The sequence below is a fragment of the Pelodiscus sinensis genome, chromosome 4, assembly GCF_049634645.1.
Source record: "Pelodiscus sinensis isolate JC-2024 chromosome 4, ASM4963464v1, whole genome shotgun sequence".
Lineage (NCBI taxonomy): Eukaryota > Metazoa > Chordata > Testudines > Trionychidae > Pelodiscus > Pelodiscus sinensis.
In genome coordinates, this window is record NC_134714.1 from 9,965,860 (window position 1) to 9,986,364 (window position 20,505).

At 44.9% G+C, this 20,505-nt stretch overlaps 1 protein-coding gene and 1 long non-coding RNA gene across 3 annotated transcripts in view; one reads left to right on the forward strand and one right to left on the reverse strand.

Moving 5' to 3' along the window:
• Positions 1–20,505, forward strand: part of PELI2 (pellino E3 ubiquitin protein ligase family member 2) — a 228,053-nt gene that overhangs the window by 164,476 nt on the left and 43,072 nt on the right. The window lies entirely within an intron of this gene.
• On the reverse strand, positions 12,284–19,895 carry LOC142829056 (uncharacterized). The gene is made up of 3 exons (XR_012903257.1): positions 19,409–19,895; positions 18,662–18,713; positions 12,284–15,301 (listed from the first exon to the last, which is right to left on the reverse strand). It is a non-coding gene; the product is annotated as an uncharacterized LOC142829056 (long non-coding RNA).

Sequence of the window (20,505 nt, forward strand, 5' to 3'; positions counted from 1 at the left end):
GTCATGAAAAATGTGGCTATGGGCAATAAAAGTACTGCTGGAGCATGCTGCGCAAACACTATAAATGTAATAGTCTGAGCTTATCAAATAATTTCTCATTTGTTTGAACATGGAATTATTTTGTAACTGACATGTTGCTGACAAGATTTCAGAGAATTTTCTTGAGAATGGGGATAAATTGTTCTTTTTATCCTCTGAGGACAGGACAAAAAATGATGGGTTTAAGTTTGAGCAAGGAAAAGTTAGGTTAGATATTAGGAAAGATTTGCTAATTGCAAGGGTAGACAAGCATTGGAACAAATTACCTAGGGAATCTGTGGAATCTCCATTTTTGGAGGTGTTTTAGAATGTTAGATAAACACATGTTAGGGATGGTCTTGATCGGTGTGAAGAACCTTTTTCTGGTTGGGGGGATTCCACACACCAGTGAGAAGCAAAGGGGGGAAAAACCCACCTGCACACCTCACTGATGTGGCTCCCAACAAAGGCAAAACCCCACAAAACAAAAAACCTCAAATAAAGAAATGATAATGAAACCACACACCTCACTGACCTGGCTCGGGGCTGCCGGTGCTCTCACTCCAGCACCTACGGTGGAGGGTGCTGAGGCTTGCTGTGAGCTTGATCCATGAAATCGGGGGGCTGTAAGGTTCCCTATCCCTGCTCTAGAGAATACTTAGTCCTACCTCAGTGCAAAACACTGGACTAGTGTCCGATCTTCCATTTCTATTATTCTATTCTTGTATAGTTTGTGAGAATTTTAACACGTGATGGTTGTAATTCACAAACTTGAAAGGTCTTCCAGTGCCTATCTGTGAACAACTAAAATGAAGAAAATTGGCAGTCTACACATACTTTGGAGATACATGTGCATTACTAACAAACTACAGATTACATATAGGTGATTTCTGACCCTTAAATTTCTGAATTGTTCTCCAGGTTGTGGGCCTTTTGCCTTTTCTTCTATTGAGAAGTGTAAAATGCATGCTGTGCCTTTATAGTGCATCTCTATCTTTATAGTTACTATTTCTCAAAGCTATTATTGTGTTTGTCATGGTTCTCGTAATACTAGCTTGCAGCCAGATACTCTGCCATTTGACACACAGATGACTGACTATCCCACTGCTGAGCCACACTGTCACCAATAAAATTAATCTGTTTATAGAGCTGGACAGAATTTAAACTATTATTCATGTTGGCTGCATGTTTCATTTGTACTGGAACGATGAAATGTCATTACTCCAGCCTAGCTAATCCTTTAGGGCAGGGCTGGGCAAGATGTGGCCTGGGGGCCGGATCTGGCCCGCCTAACACTTTGATCCAGCCTGCGGATGGCATCTGGCCACTTTCTATTTATATCCTGCTGCCCATGCCACTGAATTTCCAGGCAGTGGCTCAGGGAGCAGAATCCTATTTAAATGACTCCTGGCTCCCATCATGGTGCTACCCTGGCAGTGGCTGGAGCAGCGAGCCTTTTAAATAGCCACAGCAACCCCAGGCAGCTGCCAGGCAACATGGTAGTGGCAGAGCTGGGTGCCCTTTGCTGTGGTTTTTAATTCAAAGCCCCCAGCCCCAGAGAACTCTGGGAGGAGGCTAGTCCCCAGCCCCACCTCTTCCACCCCAGACCCCACCCCTTCCAGGGGAGAGGAGCTGGCTCATGACTACATAGAAAAATTCATTGTGGCCCATCCCTCTTTAGGATATGCCTATGTGAAGGTTAAACACCAATGGTTGGCCTCTGTCAGCTGACTTGGGCTTAGGCTCGGGCAGTTTAATTGCAGTGTGGATGGGTGGGCTTGGACTGGAGGCTGGCCTCTCGAACCTTCCCTCAATTCCAGAACCTGAGCTTCAGTTTTAACATTTACACTGAAGTTACACAGCTCTGGAGCCTGAGTCCTATGATGCCAATCAGCTGACAAGGGCCAGCCATCTGTGTTTAATTGCAGTGTAGACATATCCTTAGAGCAGTGGTCTCTCCAACCTTTTTAAACACAAGATCACTTTTAAGTCAGTCAGGGATCTACCTCAAACCCAAATACCCTTGCCTGCCTCCTTCTCTGCCCCTTTTCCATGGTCCTGGTGCACCATTTCTCTGAGGCCCTACCTCTGCTCACTCTGTGGAGATGGGGTACAGGGTTGAGAGGAGGGGGACACCCTGACATCAGCGCCCCTTCCTCTGCACCCTCCACCCTGCGCAGCAAGCAGGAGGCCCCTGGGATCAGTTCCAAGGCAGACAGCAGGAGCAGTCAGGCAGTGGGGGAAGAGGCAACTGATGTGCTGGCACTTCATAACCTCCTGGTCAAGCCAGTCAGGATCACAGTCCTCCAGGATCTACAGGTTGATCCCTACCTTAAGAGGGTAGTCTTTTTTCCTCCTGTGTTTAAAGAATAAAAGTAAGAAGTCACTCTATGAACATTCATAATGCAGCGTATACAAATGGAAATTCTCTTGCATTGAAATTGCAAAGCTGTACTTTTCTTCAACACAAGTTACATCTGGCCCTAGTCCTGTGGTGCATTGCATGTGAACCCACCACTGTGCCCACATAGCCCCACTGAAGTCAGTGTTGCTCCTCCCAAATATCTGTTTCCCTGCACAATAAAGTATGAACTCCTATAGTCTTTGATTAATTTGTTGTCATAAGATACTATATAGGACAAATAGAAAATAGTACAAATAACATGCTTTAGTAATGTCTATACTGTTCTGCATAGCTTCGTGCTATCTTTAGTACAACCATTAATAGTTAGTGTGGTAACATTTCCCCACAGGTGCTGCCCTACTAGTGGTAGTATCAGTAGTAATCTGTCACAGGGTGGCTGGCCCCTTTTAAATGAGGCTGGTTCATCTTCCTAGTATTCAGAATCTGGCCCATTAGGAGGACAGCACCTCTGACTATAAAAGATCAGGGAGAAGCAAATGGAAGGAGGGGGAAGAAATTTTGTTGGGGAGGTTGAATGCAAGAGACCAACAGAGGACTTAACGTGCTCCTGTGCTGGAGATTTGGAGGCTGGGGGTAGGGAATAGTGGCAGAGCCTGCCTGCTGCCTTGTAGGAGATGGGAGATTAACATAGTTAGGGAACTGATAGATGATCCCCTGGTGAAGATAAGTCCCTGTCTGAGAAGTCAGGGGTGGTGGCACTGCTGGGAAGAGCAAGATTACACTGTGGCTAGAAGGACTGAAGGGTGGCTGTCTTGGTAACAGAACAGGAGAGGACTGAAGAGCTTTAAGAACGGCCAGATCGGGTTTAGGGATGTGAAGGACTAGTCGACAAATGCTTATCCGATAGTCGACAAGCAAATGCTTATCAGATAGTTGACAAGCTTGTCGACTAGTCACTCCCCCCACTTAGCTGCCTCTATCAAAGAGGCAATAAGGGAGGAGAAGGGGGGGTACTTCAAAGCGGCAGCGCCGTGTGGAGCCTGGGTCCAGATCTTGGGCTCCACATGATGCTGCCACCTTGAAAAGCTGCCGTGGGAGCCCGGCTCCTCGTGGCACTTCAATGTGGCAGCGCCGTGTGGAGCCCGGGATCACTCCTCAGCTGATCCCAGACTCCATGTGACGCTGCCACCGTGAAATGCCATGGGGAGCCTGACCCTGGGCTCCCACGGTGGCGGTGGCGGCAGCGCCGCTCGAAGCCTGGGGTCAGCTGCGGAGTCCCCAGCTAATCCCGGGCTCCATACGGCACTTTCGCCTTTAAAATGTAGCAACAGACCTAAGGCTGATTCTACAGTTCAAAGGTGGAGGCGCCCTGTTGAATAGTTGATGCAAAGTGGCGCACACCCAGCCAGCCCGTTTTATCTGGCTGCCAGCTGCTTAGCACCACAGCCTGCAGGAGGCCACAGCAGCTGGGTTTGAGAGTGTGTCGTGCCTCATGCATCAGCTGAGTGCCCCAGCCTGCTAACTTCTTGCTGGGGCACCACACCGGGACGCAGTGGCTCATTTGTACCTCTGGATTACACTGAATAGGATTGGTCCTAGTACAGAGTCCTGTGTGTCCCGGTGTACGTTTCTCCATTCTGAAAATTGACCGTTTATTCCTGCCCTTTCTTTCCTATATTTTAATCTTTGGTGTGGTGCAGGAGTGTGATATTTACAATGTCAGTGGACTAAATGTGGAATTTTAAGGACTATATACTCTGGATGTGATAAATGGAGTATGTTTTAGAACTTTTGTTACAGATTATTTGCACTATGTTTTTGTAATAAACTGGCTTCAAGGAGGAGGGGAAGAGGTATTGAGGTAAGAGACCCTGTCATACAATTGTGAGGAGCCTGAGGCATGGGCCACGTGGGGAGTTTAGGTCAAACTTAGCCTCATTCGGTCAGATTTCTAAAAAGAGAGTCCTCACCACCAAGCCCGTTCTGTCCATTTTAATGGACAGAAGTCTGTTTCTGTATAGGGATAGTGGGATGGTAAACTTGGCATTAAAGCTTCCAGTCTCAAGGGGGTGCTTAGGGAGTGGGTGGGCCAGGGCTGGGGGGAGGGGAATAGTGAAAAGGAGCATTAATGTGAACTGTCTGCTGGCATGGTAACTGCAGTGTAATCTAACACTGCTCTTAACAAGTTTGGATGGCAAGGTAATTAAAATGCCAGTTGCACTAGTGCTTCACTATTCCAACCATTGATATCAGCTAGAAATTTTTTTTAAAAGATTAGGCTTGCAATTGGGAGACAATGCTCAACTGAGTAGAGATTTGTCAAGGAATTGCAGTACTGCCGTTACTCTAGTGGGTAGGAGAGTGAAGATCAAATGCTCCCAACTCACCATCTTGGGACTTTTAAAACATGTGATTTAGTATAGTGCACTCTTTTTATAAGAGTCACATCCGTTCCAGATGATTTGATTCTTGTAAGTGGTTGAATCTTACGAATGGAATTGCAAAGAATGGATGAAATCGACCATTATGTTTTAAACAGCTGGCTTTTTTATTCAATTGACAAACGTCTCATTTACTGTAACTAAATGTTGTAGTCTTTAAAGATATTCAACATGGAACAAAACCATGCTAGCATTCTAACTGAGCAACACTGTTACTGTTACCTAATCATTTAGCTGGCACTTTTATTGAAGGCAATTAGTAATACTGCACTGCAGTGGTAACCAACCAGTGGATTGGGATCTACTGGTAGATCTTGGAGTCTCTGACAGGTGATCCTGACTGGTTTGGCTGAGAAGCTATCAAACCCTGGTACTTTAGTTGCCCCTTCCCCCACTGTCATGCTACTTCTGCCGTCTTCCTTGGAGCTGCCCCCTGGGAGCCTCCTGCTTGTTGTGCAGGGTGTGGGAGGGAGAAGAGGAAGGGTGCTGATGTTAGGGTGTCCTTTCTCCCCCCATTCCTGTATCTTGTCTCCATACAGAGAGAAGGGGATGGAGGGAGCTTGGCAATACAAATCTGTCACTCTCACACAGTGTGTGTGTGTGTGTGTGTGTGTGTGTGTGTGTGTGTGTGTGTGTCATTCCCACAAACACACACTGTCCTGCACTCTCATCTCCTGACCCAACACATATGGGCTACGTCCAGACTGGCCACAAATTCCGGAAAAGGGATGCAAATCAGGTAAGTCAGCATAGGGAAAGTAGGAATAAGAGATCCTCCGGAAAAGGGCTTTATTCCGGAGGATCGTGCCAGTCTAGACGCTTTTTTTCCGGCTTTTCCCCAAGCCGGGAAAAAAAGCAGTGGACATGTTTATTTAAATCCGCAGGGGATATTTAAATCCCCCGCGGATTTCCCTATGCTGACTTACCTGATTTGCATCCCTTTTCCGGAATTTGTGGCCAGTCTAGACGTAGCCATGTAGTGGTTGTTTTTACTACTTCTGCTGCGTGCGAAGTGGGTTATTTTTGGGTTTTGCCTGGTGAGTTCTAAAATGCCTAACCTGTCGTGGTTGGAGTAATTATCCCCATGGTAATTGCTGCTCCTGGAAGTGGCTGGCATGTCGCTGCATCCCCTGAGGAAGGCAGAGCAGGGGGGCTTCACATGCTGTCCTTGCCTGCAGACACCACTCCTGCAGCTTCCGTTGATCAGTAACAGGGAACTGTGGCTAGTATAAGCTGAGGGCTAACTGCCTGTAGACGAGGGGCAGCACATGGCCCATTGCTGTCCATGCCAGCTGCTTTCAGGAATGGTACAGGGCCAGGGCAGGAGTGAGCCTGCCTTAACTCCACTGCTGCACCACCCGGAGGCCATCTCAGTTAAACGATGCCCAGCCAGGGAAGCCAGGGCTTCCTGACCTCCTGTCCCAGTCCTGAACCTCCTTCTGCAACCAACCTCCTGTCCCAGATGTGAGTACTCCTGCACCCAAACTGCTTCCCAGAGCTTGCACCCTGAACCCCCTCCTAGACCCCAGGCCCCCACCCTGGGCTAAATCTGGAGCCCCTCCCATACTCCATACCCCTTGGCCCAAGACCAGAGGCTGCACCCCAACTCCTGCTCCAGCCTGCTGAAAGTGAGTGAGGATGGGAGAGTAAGGGGGATGGAGTGAGCAGGGGAAGGCCTCAGAAGGGGTGGGGCAGGGGCAGGGCCTCAAAGAAGTGGCAGGAAGGAAGTGGGGCAAGGGCATTTGGCTTTGAGGTAGATCTTACATTGCACTTAAACTGAAAAAGTGATCTTGTGGCTAAAAAGGTTGGAGACCACTGCTGTACAGCATGTTGCACCCTTACACAAAGTGTAAGTTACCAGAGCTATGTACTTCTTAAGGTAAAGATCTCTCAAATAAACTGCAAAAAATAACACATGAAAGTGCATTTTATTGACTTTTATAGCATAATTAATAGGCAGCAGGTTTAAAACAAACAAAAGGAAGTTTTTCTTCACTCAGTACACAGTCAACCTGTGGAACTCCTTGCCAGAGGATGTGGTGAAGGCTAGAACTTTAACAGGGTTCCAAAAAGAGCTAGATAGATTCATGGAGGTTAGGTCGATCAATGGCTATTAGCCAGGATGGGTAGGAATGGTGTCCCTAGCCTCTCTTTCTCTTGAGGTGGGTTAAAAGGGAAGGATCATGTGAGGATTACATAAGAATGGCCATACTGGGTCTGACTAAAGGTCCATCCAGCCCAGTATCCTGTCTGCTGACAGTGGCCAATGCCAGGTGCGCCAGAGGGAGTGAACCGAACAGGTAATGATCAAGCGATCTCTGTTATCTGTTGTGATTCCTCCCTCTGAGGCATCTGGTATTGGTCACTGTCGGTAGACAGGATACTGGGCTAGGTGGACCTTTGGTCTGACCCAGTACGGCCATTCTTCTGTTCTAATTATCTCTATATATAGAAAAGGTTTTCCTGCCCAGCGATAGAATGACGTCATCACGCTCTCTGGCTGTGAAAGCCATTGGGGGGGGGGGGGGGGGGAAGAAAGGGGTTGTTGAGCATTGTTTTTGGATCTCTTAGTTACTTCAGTCACAATATCCTCATCAAAGACAGGTTGACTGACAAAAGTATTGTCATCAATGTCAATTCATGTGCATTGTATTCTCATGGTGGCTCAACAGTTGCTTCTTGCAGGCTATGACCAGAGCTTTTTTCAGTGGTTCTAGATTGCTGAAGCGTCCATGTCAGACCAGGCACTTGCAAGCATTAGAATGGCATCTAAAAAACGGATCTTCCTGGCAGTTTCCATAGCTTTGTTGTTTTCACAATAATTGTGGTGCAACACTGTACAATCCCCATTTTCTTGTGAAAGTTCTGTAATTCCCTGATCACATGTCGAAAGGGTGAAGTTGTGTTCTTTGAGAGGAATTCAGTTCAGATGTTCCTCAGAGTAACGTCTGTCCTTACATGGGCTGCCCATAGGTAGCAAAATCTTTCTCCTTTCCTGACCCAATTTTCCATCCCAGTCCTCAAACCATTCATTGAATAGATAATCTGTCATCCAGGTGAATGCAGGCAGTGGCAGTGTAGCAGATTGGAAAATGTCTCATTTTAAAAACACTTCGGATTTTGACTTTTCCTGCTGATGGAAAGCTCCTTTTTCTTATCAGTCATGGATCAAATGAACGGAGTAGTAATTCTGTCTGTAGACAATTTTCCTCCTTTTTTTATTGTCTGATTTAAAGGTCAGAGTGCCATCAGGCAACGCTTGAAAGTAAATTACACTGCAGTCCAAATGTCTTTTTCAGCAAAGTCATATCTTATTTCAGTCCACTTGTTTTCTAACCATTCTTCATGTGACCTAATATGTGTGTCTTTAGCTTTTCCATGCATTTTTGTAAAAACAATCCCCTCTTGTTTTTTAAAGCACTCAAACAAGCCAGTGCCGGCCTTTAAGTGAGTAATAGGGATGTAAATACGAAGGAAAAAAAGTTAACCAGTTAAACGATTTAATTGCAAGTGCCATGGCTGGGGTCTGACCAACACGCTGGGAGGGAACTGCCCCAGTTGACCTGTCATGCGTCGCCATGGCAGGGGACTGCGCTGGCCAGATGGGGGCCTGTTGTGCTCCATCACAGGCAGGGGCCTGGACAGGTCGTTCGGGGACCAGCTGTGCCATGGCAGGTGGGTTGCTGCTCCACTCGCTCTGCTGCTTAACTGGTGGGTAATGCTCAGGGCCACTGCTTCCTGCATCACCAGTTGTCCACTTAGGGGGGCATTTTCTTTGTCACTTCTGATCCACCTTAAGTATCTTGCCTAATCACCTTCTTTTTCTCTTTTGTTTTGTATGATGCTCTCCCTGTCTTTGAGAATGTTAGACAATGTAGGTTGTGGAATTTCCAACCAAATGCAAAGTTGTTATACATGTAGTAACTTAAAGAGCGGCTGTGCCTACAGAATAGGGTAGTGTATCCTGGAAAGCATTGACTGAAAAGGGGTGGAGAGGAAGTCGATAGAGGATGGGGCAGGAGAAATAGATTGCCTCCCTTCTGTTTATATACAGTTCATATAAAAGGCTTTTTTATATAAAGTTAGGGTGTGAATCTCAGCATTGAAGTGGGAGTACTTAAGAGTTTACTACCTGACTTTCAGTGTATGGTGGGAGGATCCATATGGCCAGCTAGTGCACAGCAGTCCTAGTGCTCTATAGATTTGCCCCATGACTTGCTGCATGCTAACTCTTTCTGTAGACAAGCTCTAAGTAACTTGCCCATTGTGTGTTAGTGAATCAGAAGCAGAGATACCAACAGTGCACCCATTGGATATTTTAGTGCAAGTGGAGCAAGTGCTCATTACATTTTAGGCTGAGTGTAGGGTGACCAAGCAGCAAATGGGAAAAATCAGGATGTAGTGGCCACCTCTATAAGACAATGCTCCAAATACTGGCACTGTCCTATACAATCTGGAGATTTGGTCATCTTAGCTGCATGACGTGCTGAAAACATGTGCTCAGTATACATTAGTCCTTATACTTCTGACCATGCCTCTAATGGAAATCTGGTACAAATATTTGCACTTTGATCAGAAGAAGTGGAATTATCCATTTTGAATCTGTAAAACTGAATTAAGCAGGTGGGGATATCAGGATGGCTAATCCTTTTTATTTCTATTCCTCCCATTCTCATTCTATAGTTGTCAGTTACTAAAGTGAACGTTTAGTTCTGTTGTTTGTATTGTATTGGAAGGAAGGGGCCCCAGTCATGGACCAGGACTAACTATGCTAGCCCCAGTGTGAATGCAGGACAAAAGACAGTTTCTGCTCCCAAATTTTATAATCTATTTTTTTAATTTTTAGTAAAACTTGAGCTTTCACAGACTTTTTTTCTACTGGGAGGAAGTTTGTTGCTTAAAATATTTTCCGGTGCTGAAAGAGAAATTCTGGGTTTCATTACATCCTTATTTGTGAGCCAGCACAAACTCCAGTGCAAAACTGGTAAGCAAATAGCTCATGCTCCAGTTGCATACAACATCACCATTTAATATATGCTTAACTTGTACAAGTCAAGAATGGTGAAATGCTTTGATCAGACAATACTTCACTGTCACTGTTTGATATTGATGGGTCTTTGGTGCTCTTGAATTCTCTCCATAAGTGCCTAAATATGGATTGAAGACCCTTTCTGTAGGCAGCTATTTTTTACATTTTTAGCCTATGCATGAAAATGTTCACAATACTTCTGAAGTTTACACTTTCAGTACAGTAGCTAGCGTTAACAGAGAAGCAATTTTTGTTCTGCAAAGATTTTGTTAAAATAAGTTAATCAAAAACTTTGTTACCAGTGTGTCAGACTTAGCCACAAACTTAACGTTAAGCATATGAGTATTTGACTTTAGTGGGGCTATTTGTGTGTCTAAGTACCTGTTAGAGTATTTGCAGGACCAGGGCCTTGATATTCAATACTTTGTATGGGAAGGAGGGAAGGGTTAGCTAAAGCAATTTTGTAAAAATCTAAATATCCGCAAGAGGCATTTTTAGAAAAGCGGTTTAAAATTAATAGCAAGGTGTAAAGTTGCAATAGCACAGATTTTTTTAAATTAGTTTTTACAAAGCCTCAACCTTATTTAGATTCTCTAGATTTAGTGTTTAGAAATATTGGGAGACTTAAATCATGATTTAATTTAGTGATTTAAATAATTTCAACCTGGGGAACATGGCCAAACTCTGAAAATTGTACTGGCCAAAGTCTGCCTAAAGGATTTGTACACAGAAGGAGCACTTCTGAATAAACATATTCTGTTTGAACTACATTTTGCCAGATCCCTTGTATCGTTCTTCCTCCTACAAAGATCAAGATTGCCTTTACTTCATAATTGTAGATAATAGATACCCTGTGCTTGTGAACAATCTTATTTAGAATAGTTTCTTTGTGTTCTGCAGAAGTACACTCTGTGCTTGGCGTGTTAGAATTCTTCTTTGTTAACTGCTGATGTTTGGTACATTAAAGGCAAAATCTAATGGATTTAAGAGAAACCAGAAGCTATCCAAAAATAGTCCCTAAAACATTTTGCATTCTGATTATTTTTGTTGTGTGCTGTAAGATTTTTTGTAACTGGGTATCCAAGTTAAGGAGTTTATTTTATTGATCTAGAATACTGAAGAACTTGAGCTCTTTGCTAAAAGGAGATTTTGAAGAAAATATCAAAATATTTTCCCACAGCGGGTGTCCCTTTGTGCTTTCTGCTGACCAAAGAAAGGGCTAATCTGACTAGTTTAGTTTGTTACTATTTGTATTTAGTTTCATATATTCATGTCAAATGTATAATAATGATAGTATCTTGTTAATATCAGTTTTACTTAAAATAGAAGGCCTTGAAAAACTGGATTTTGAAGCAAGTGAGATTTTTTGTTCTAGATGCTAACATACCACTTTCAAATAAGACTGTTCACTTGAATTTTGGTATTTTATGCATGTTAAGTTCATAGCCTTAATGTTGTTGAGTTTTGTAGTCATATACAGGCAGTCCCCGGGTTACATGGATCCGACTTACGTCGAATCCCTACTTATAAACGGGGTGAGGCAACCCTGCACTAGCTGCGTCTCCCCCCCCCCCCCCCCGCAGACCGCCGAAACGCACCGCGGCAGTCCCGCCGCCCGCGTCCTCCGTGGCGAGAAAAGCCGCTCCGCGTCTCCCTGGTCTGCTGGGGCCCCCCCCCCCATAGGTGCTTGTCAGGTGGACTGCTTAAAGGTTTGGGGGCAGCCCACCATGCAGAATGTCCCAGAGGCATGGTTCAATGCTTTTTATGGAGAGTTTTGAAATTGTGGAGTTTTGTTCTGAATCGAAACAAAATGTTTGAGAGCCCCTGTTGTTTAACCTCACTAAATAAATAAATAAAATTAAAATCAAATAATCAAAAGGTTGGCTAATAAATCTGAAACCTCCTCCAGTAAAATTGCTTTTTAGCAGAAAGCTGGTTCATCCACATTTTCAAGTAATTTCTGTACGAGAGAGCACATACTTAGAAAAAATATAAATGAATAAAATAACCGCGTTTTCCTTGTGCTTTTACCTCAGTACCTAATATGCTGTCAAAATCACAGAATCCATCCATAAGTATCTCTGTATGAAAACACACAAGAGAAATGGGCTTTCATTTTTGCATTAAAGTCATGTACATAGTTAATATGATCCTATATAAATTACTTTGCATCATCTCTTTATATTTGATGGATCCCTTTAAAAAAAACAGGAAAGAAAGGAAAAGAAAACTACTGGCAATTTGACACCTCTTTATACTTGGAGTTTGAAGGCAACAGTGGGTGAGGCGCACCCCGCACTAGCTGCTTCCCCCCAGCAGACCAGGGAGACGCGAAGCTAGCGCCCCTCCGCCCCCCCCCCCCCAGCAGACCAAGGAGACACGAAGCTAGCGCCCCTCCGCCCCCCCCCCCCCCCCAGCAGACCAGGGAGACGCGGAGCGGCTTTTCTCAGCAGACACCTCAGCTTGAGAATAAAGGACTGAGGGAAGTGAGGTGTGGGAGAATAAAACTGAGCTCTGGAGAAATGTTTGGCTAGAGTTTCCCCTACAATATGTACCAGTTCCGACTTACATACAAATTCAAATTAAGAACAAACCTACAGTCCCTATCTTGTACGTAACCCGGGGACTGCCTGTAGTACACTTGAGCTTCTGTAATCCAGTAACCCTGGGAAATAGGATATGCCAGATTAAAGATTTTGGTAGGCCAGGAATGGCGCTTCGGGGTCTAAGTGTGAGGGATTAGGCCCATGAACCACACTTTGAGACTCACTGTCCTGAAGTATAACTAATGGCCCTCATTAGACCTTTTGAATTAAAAACAGATTCACACTTCATATTCCCAATTTTACATACAAGATTGATACATGCATAAAAATAGGCAATACAGATTCAGCGGAGTACAACATTCAAACTGACATGTTACCCTGTTTTGCATAAAGCATCTTCAAGCGATGCATATTCAAATTCAGAATCCAATTTTCATAAAGTGTGACATCTACATTTACAGACTTTTACATGTCTGAGTGTGAATTAAGAAATATTACTAAATTTGGCAGTTGTTTAATGACAGTACTGATTTCAATAGGATGTAAGTTTTATTGAATGAATGTGGTGAAGCTGGCTTTTTTCTTCAGTAGCAGGAGCAGCATACAATACCTTTAATCCTAAAATAAGAGTCTTAAAAGTCTAGTTGAGTTGCTGGTAGTCCTTAAGGAAAAGTTCCTGCTTCCTTGTTATAGAACAGTTCTGTTTTATTACATTTTCTATAACAATATTTTTGACAAAGGTGGGTTAATATCTATTTTTATTTCTCATGAGAGATTTTTGAGCAACAGCTTAACAGGTCTCGCTGTTAAGGTAACTATCTAGAGACTCTTTGGCTGTCTTCATATACAATCACTCTGTCAGATTCAATTTATAGTGTCTGAAAACTGCAGTATGATCTGAAACTTCTCATCTCATTAGTACACTAAGACTGCCTGCCAGTAGTGGTGGGTTGATCAGTGCTCATAGATGCTGCTGATTCACTGGAACACATTGCTCATGCAGTTTGTACTAAACCTCCAATGTACTTTTGTCAGTAGAAGTCATCTGAGGAACTTCTATTGTCACTTCATTTTTCTTCCCTTTTTTGAAGATAAATTGTGATTTCATGAGAGTGCATGCCGGGTACACACTGAGGGGAGGCCATCCATGTTAAGGACAGTCATGCCCTCATGAAGCATTCACTGCTTTGTTCTTGATTAAGGCTGTTTTAGTCACAGATATTTTTAGTAAGTCATGGACAGGTCACGGGCAGTAAACCTGTCCATAACTTGTATTCTGTATCTCTGGCTAAATTGGGAAGAGGGAGGAGAAGTGCAGCCCGATACCCTCACTGGTTCTGTGTGGGGAAGGTGGGAGTAAGTGGTGAAACCGGTAGGCTCCCTGCCTCCCCAGAAGCAGTGACATCCCCATCCTTTAGCTCCTAGACAGACGCGTGGCCAGACCGCTCAATGCCCTGCCTCCACTTGGAATGCACATCTGCATGGCCCATGCCTCCACCTAGGAACCGAGGGAGGGAGATATCACTGCTTCTGGGGAGGTTCCCGAGGTAAGTGCTGCAGACCTCTCATCCCCTCCTGCGCCCCAGTCCTGAACCCCCTCCCATGCACAAACTCCTGCTGCTGCTGAGGGAGGAGAGCCAGGTGGCCTGAAAGTGCCTTACCTATAGCAGGCCCAGGAACTGCCTAACAGTGTTAGGGAATCACTCTGTAAAAGATGACCCCAAAATAATTTAAAAAATAAATTTCTTTACTGAAAACTACTTTGTGGCCTCTTAAATCTTGTGGCTATCAGTGTCCTCCTTGCTTGCTTGGAGAAAAGAAATGTTCATTAAGGAGATTCTCTTTAGGATAGTGAATTACTCTGTTCAGAGGCACCTCTATTGGTCCTAGTAGGCCAGGGGTGTCCAAACTTTTTTCAAAGAGGGCCAGATTTGAAGAAGTGAACATGCGTGAGGGCCGTCCCCGCACTCTCAGCCCCAAGGCGGAGGGCCCGCAGGGTCGGAGGCGGGCGGAGAGCGCAGGGCACGCCGGCCTCACGGCGGCCCGGGGGCAGGGCGAACCCGCAGCCGAGCGGGGGAGTGGGGCTGTGGACGTGCCCTACAGGGCAGGCTCTAGGACCGCGGAGGCCATGGGCGGCGGTGGCACGGCCGGAAGCGGCGCGCTGGGTGCGCCAGTTCAAAAGAGCGCCGGGGAGCCAGGAGAGGGGGAGGAAGCGGGGGCCGTATTAAATCGGAACACGGGCCGCAATTGGCCCGCGGGCCGGACTTTGGACATGCTTGTAGTAGGCCAAAGGCTCTGGCCCATAGGGCATGGATATACCTAGGTACAATAAATATTTGCATCACATCTCAAAGAGCCACAGTTACAGTAAGTAACCATTTCTCACTGTACCTGGCTCATTATAACGAACTGCTCCTTTTTTGCATGCATAAGAGAGTTTGCTCTTTGTACAAGCTTGGTGAATAATCCATGCTACAGCTGACTGCTGTACCAAGCCCAGATATGGTAACACTGCGAACAAAGTGATGCAAAGTAGCCACAGTCAAATTGCCTGTTTTTGTGCTAAAGTCCCACAGTTCCATTACAGTGGCTACTTGAGCTTGCTTTCAACTTTGGAGACATGCCTAGAGTAGCAGGAACTGCCCTGCTGCTAGTAGATTCCTGTAGGTTGTTGTGTGTTGTTGTTTGAGTCCTCAATCAGCAAGCAGCTCCTCCACTATTCCCTGGTGCAGAGCTTCACTGAGAGAAAACTCCAAACTTATGGACTAACAATTCAGTTGAATAATATGACTAAGTCCTGCCTGTGTCCCAGGCTGCCTTTAATGTTGGGGGCGCTTATGCTCTTAGCTCTACTTCCCCTTCTGAAGCGTTCATGCCCCTGCAGTTTTCAGGGAGTGAGAGACTGAGAAGTCGTCAGAGGCCAAAGGAAGGTAGAGAAGATAAACAAATCATTAAGTGAATAAATAAATGTATTTAAATTAGATTTTTAAAATTTTAATCTAGAGGGTTTACTTTTAAAAAAATAAACATACTTCACAGAAAAAATATTTAGTACATCTTTGCTGCAAAGTTTTAAAGAAACTTATACAATTAAATGAGTGGAAGTCACTGGTTAAGTGCTAGGAGTCAGTTTGTGGAAATGCCAAGCTAGCTTTTGATAGAAGTAGTCTCTTCTGCAGGTGCAGAAAGAATACAGCTGGTCCCAGAGTTACGAATGAGTTACGGACTAAACACTTGGCTGTAACTTGAAGTGTTCGTAAGTCGGACCCCATTTATTTACATGCGACTGTGCTGTTCATAAGAACGGGTCGCATTCATAACTCGAGGATCGCCTTTACAACCACTTAATGGGAGGTTTGGTTGTAAGTGCGAACTGTCATAAATTGACCATTTGTAACTCGGGGACCGGCTGTAGTCCCTTCATTTCATTTTTTCATCTAGTTGAATACAAAAACTTGTTCATTCAAGCTTAAGGCACTAAATGGGAGTTGAAAAAGCAGGAAGGTTTTTCTTTTTTCTTTACTGGTCTACGAAGTAAAACTACATGTGAGACAGGGTGAGATCTACTTAGTATAAAATCCCAAAGGACATGGTGACCAGGATCAATTAGTTCAACTCACTAACTATAGATTTTTCCTTTAATGAATCTATTTTAAATGTGAGTGTTTTGAAAAACTGTAACACCTCAAATGTGCTAGTTACACACAAACATTTATTACAAATCTGCTTTGTGTATTTTTATTTAATTTAAATTTACATGCTAATAGAACTAAACATAAATCACAAGTACAACTATTAAACATCTAGTACAGGGGTCAGCAACCATACCGAAGTGGTGTGCCAAGATTTAACCCTCCTGCCCTGGGCTGTGCCACTCTCCTAGGAGAGGTCAGGGGCTCTCTCCACTGTGGATTCTGTGGACCCACCTGGGTCAAAGCAAACCTTTCTGTGGACTACCAATTACTAATGGAAATTCACTGTTGATTATGCCCAAGCCATTTTGCTAGTGCTACAGCTGGGGAGAATGGTTTAATTTAAATTATTAACAGATTAAGCGTTTTAACTTTCTCATGTTAGTTTATCAAACATCATTTTAAATAAAGTAAAATATTATGTCCAACACAAAAAGTTTCAATGTTTTAGTTATTTACAGGGGGCGGGGGGGGGGGGGGGCAGAGGTCACTGACCCACAGAAAAATCAGCTGGGGGCCACACAAGTGAGAAGTTAAAAAAATCCACCTCCTCCTAAAACCCTCCAACCCTAACTGATGTGACACTCAACCGAGACACTTCATTCTTCTGACACTCCAGTCCCGCTGGAGTGAAGGGAAAGGGCAAGGAGGACTGAGGTCCAGGGCTTCCCCTAGGCCAGATTTACTGTTCTGGTGTTCCAGAGTTAGTGGATTTGATGAACCCCCTTAGGCCCTGGGGTGGGAACAAAAATGAGGGGTTCAGTGTGCAGGCTGCCATGGGATAGGGATGCAGAATCTGGGCAAGAGGTGGGGTGCAGTGCAGAACAGGGTGAGGAGGGCAGGGTCTGGAAGGGAGTTTGGCAGCAAGAGAGGATGTGGGGTGGAGGTGTGAGAGGGAGTTTAGGAGTTTGCCCCCACATCCCTGTGCCCTCAGCGCACTCACCGGCAGGGCAGCAGTGCTGGGGGGGGGGGGAAGAGCAGAGTTTCTTCCCTGTCTGGAACAGTCCTTTACCTGCAGGCTGCGGCTCCAGGGTTGGGGTAGGAAAAGCCCAAGGGTGTCCAGGGGTGGCTCCAGCCTGGCCTGGCGCAGAAGGGCTATGGGAAAGGGGCTCCCCAACCCTGCACACAGCCTGCGGGGAGCAGCCCGGCGCGCCATGTGTGCCGGCCACCCAATCCCAGCTTTGTGGAACAGCCCCAGCCCCACTGCTTCCCAAAGCAAGAAGCCTGTAGCCAGGAAGGGGGGGATTAACCCCTTGTCCCCCAGGAGCTTCACACCCAGTCTGGGCAGGGGCAGCACCAGGGATGTGCTCAGGCCTCTCCCGTGTCCTCCTGCCCCCAAGCAGGAAGCTGGATTAGTGCTCCAGCCTGTAGCTGCACTGCTGAGGATGGAGCCGCAGCATGAGCTCCCAGCTACGCACAGGGTAGGGGGTAAGGGTGGGACTGAGCTTCCGCCCTGTCTGCCATGGGAAATCGGCTCTTGTGCCACTTATGGCACACGTGCCAGCGGTTGCCAACCCCTGATCTAGTAAGTAGTGAATGCATCCTTCACCGTTTTGTAACAAAATAAAATATATAAACACTAATGGTACATCTACACTTGCTCTCTAGTCCGAACTAGGGATGCAAATGTAGCTGGCCAAAATTGCTAATGAAGCGGGGATTTAAATATCCCACGCTTCATTAGCATAATATTGCCCTGCGCTGTTCCGCTCGCCAGCTGATTCGAACATGGACGTGCGCTCCGGGACGCGTTAGTTTGAATCAAACCCCTTGGTTCGAACTAACGGTACTCCTCAAAAAATGTAGACGTACCGTAAGAGACTTACCTGTCATCAGTGTTTTCCCCCAAGCTGCACGGCAGCACTGCTTCACAGCTGATTAATCAGCCGCGCCCAGTCAGAGGCTAAGGGCTCCATGCGCAGGGCCTGCCTGCCCACTGGCTTCTCTCCAGAGCCAGCCTGGGAAGGGCGAGGAGCACACAGATTGGTTGCCCCCTGAGGCCAGCCCAGGGCATGGAGAATTGCAGTGGCTGCCCGCTGGCTGCTCCTCAGGGTGGCAGGGGCCGTTCTGCTGGTCATCAGCTGTTCCCTGAGGCTGGGGTGCTTGCTGCCCCTCTGTCCTGGCTATCACACCCCTCCCTTTGTTTGCATGGAATGCGATTTTCACACATTCCGTTGCCCTGGCACAAGCAAACCCTGATATTGCTTTAAGTTATGATAAGAGGAAGCTGCAGATCACATTTGGTAGTCCTAGCTCTTACGGTTGAGGAGGAGTTCTTGAACAAATGAACTCAGACTGATGGATGGACACACAGATGGACACACTCTCTCTTTCCATAGTAGATTAAGAATCTGAATAAATGTAATACTCTCTATGTAATTGGTTATATACATGAGTACAGATATAGTGCATCCTCCTGGTTAGCAAAAAGCAGCACCAATTTAGTGCAAAGACTATAATTTGCTACAGATTAATGTGGTGTAAGAGTTATCAGCCAATGAATATTAACTTTTTTCCAGAGAATAACTAAAAAGTACAAATGCAAAACATAATTAAAATTAAATACTTACATCAAGATTCTCTGCCTGTTGCATTCTGATGTGACTGCCTGGATAAAGAGTCCTGCAATAAGGAGAGAAATGAAAAGGGGGTTGTGGAAGAGAAGATAATCCAAATATTGGGTGGACGAGACAGGAGATTCCTATCTGTTTGCGGTGGCTCCAGGAGTGGGAGTACTAAGTTCTGGGTAGACTGTGAATGAAGTAGTAGGGCACAAACCGAAGAGTGATGGATTGGTTGTAAGTTGTATACTTAGACATCACCAGCCAAATATCAAGTGTGAGCTCCTCAAGCACTCTAACAGCCTTAACATGTAGTCACAGACTGTCCTCTAGCCCAGTGTTTCTCAACCAGTGGTACGAGTATCCTTAGGGGTACTCGAGAGAAGTCTAGGGGGTACGTCAACACAACTGAAATTTGGAGAGAGTTGAATTTTTACAGCGTTTTATTATTTTTGTAATTTTTACACCTAAAAATGTCATTGTCCGCCCGGCTACGATTAAGTTGTTTAAACAAATGTGTTGCAATGTTAGGGAAAAAAAATTGTCTGAAAACAGTAGGTACTGGGGGTACTTATAATTTTTTTTAAAAGGGGGTACTTTATTTAAAAAAAAAAAAAAGGTTGAGAAATACTGCTCTTGGGTACTCTGATCTATCTTGCCAGTTAGGAAAGCTTGCTTTTGTAAAAGATGGTCCGTGGCACCAGATATCGCAGCAGTGCTTTGGTTACTCCAAGTCCCACAGAAGCTGTCACTTACCTCAAGTCAGATGCACACTAGGTCTCTCACCAAAGGCAATGCTGGCAGTCAATCCTATCATAAGCTGTTGACTTACTGAGAAAAAGGAATTGATTGTTTAAAAGATTAAAAGCTGGTAAACACATACAAATGAGATAATCTTAGGTTCCAAATGATAATAGAAATTGCTGTGATGTACAAGATCTATATATCATATCCTTTAGGGCTAAATAGCTGGAGATCTCTTACTTATGTCTAGGAATCTCCACTCTTCTAAGTTCAAGCAACAAAGCGGCAATTTCTTCTTGAAAAAAATGTTTATTCCCTCTCCATAGAGTCCAAACTCCTAGGATGAGGGCTTGTGCGTATATTGTCTTCGAGTGTGGAGTGAATTATCAATAAAGTCTTTTGTCCTCTGATGTTACATATAATGGCTTTTCTGGTGTCTCTGAGCCTCCTTTAGTTGGAGAGGAAATGACACTTCTTGTGGTCAACTAGTATTTCATACTTTGTAATGCGTCTCTCCTGACAGGGTTTATAGTTTCAGAGCAAATAGTTACTGAGCAAACACTTAAATAATACCTTGTAACTTGGGATACAGATATCAGATGTAAGATTAATACATACAAGCACTTACAAGCATTTCATAAAGCTTGTTGTGAACTGCCATTTTGTCTGTCAGCATCATGGAAAGACAAGATCATTTGGCACGAGATGGAAGGAGAGGAAAAAATGGCATGGTAGTGGGAAATGGTGAAAAACATGAATACTCCTAAAACTTGCTTTCTCTATTTGAATATTTGGAAGGAGACATGAGGGACAGATGTCCAGACAGAGTTAAACCTAGCTAGTTTATGCTGATGGTCATTCATTTTTATTAAATTATTTTTGTAATTTTTTTTGTGTCTCTTCCCTCTTGGGGCATTACAGCTAGTTCCACTGGATCATATGCTCCTCTTTGGTGTGATATCTCGTAGTTCACTTTGCTGTTGATGTCACTCCAATTGCTGAAAAGAACTGTCTGTGTTCTCTGGTGATGGCTGATTTTTCCCTCTCCCTCCCCCAAGATTTAAAATCACATCCAGTCCCAAATTCTACAAAATGAGCAAGATGACTTT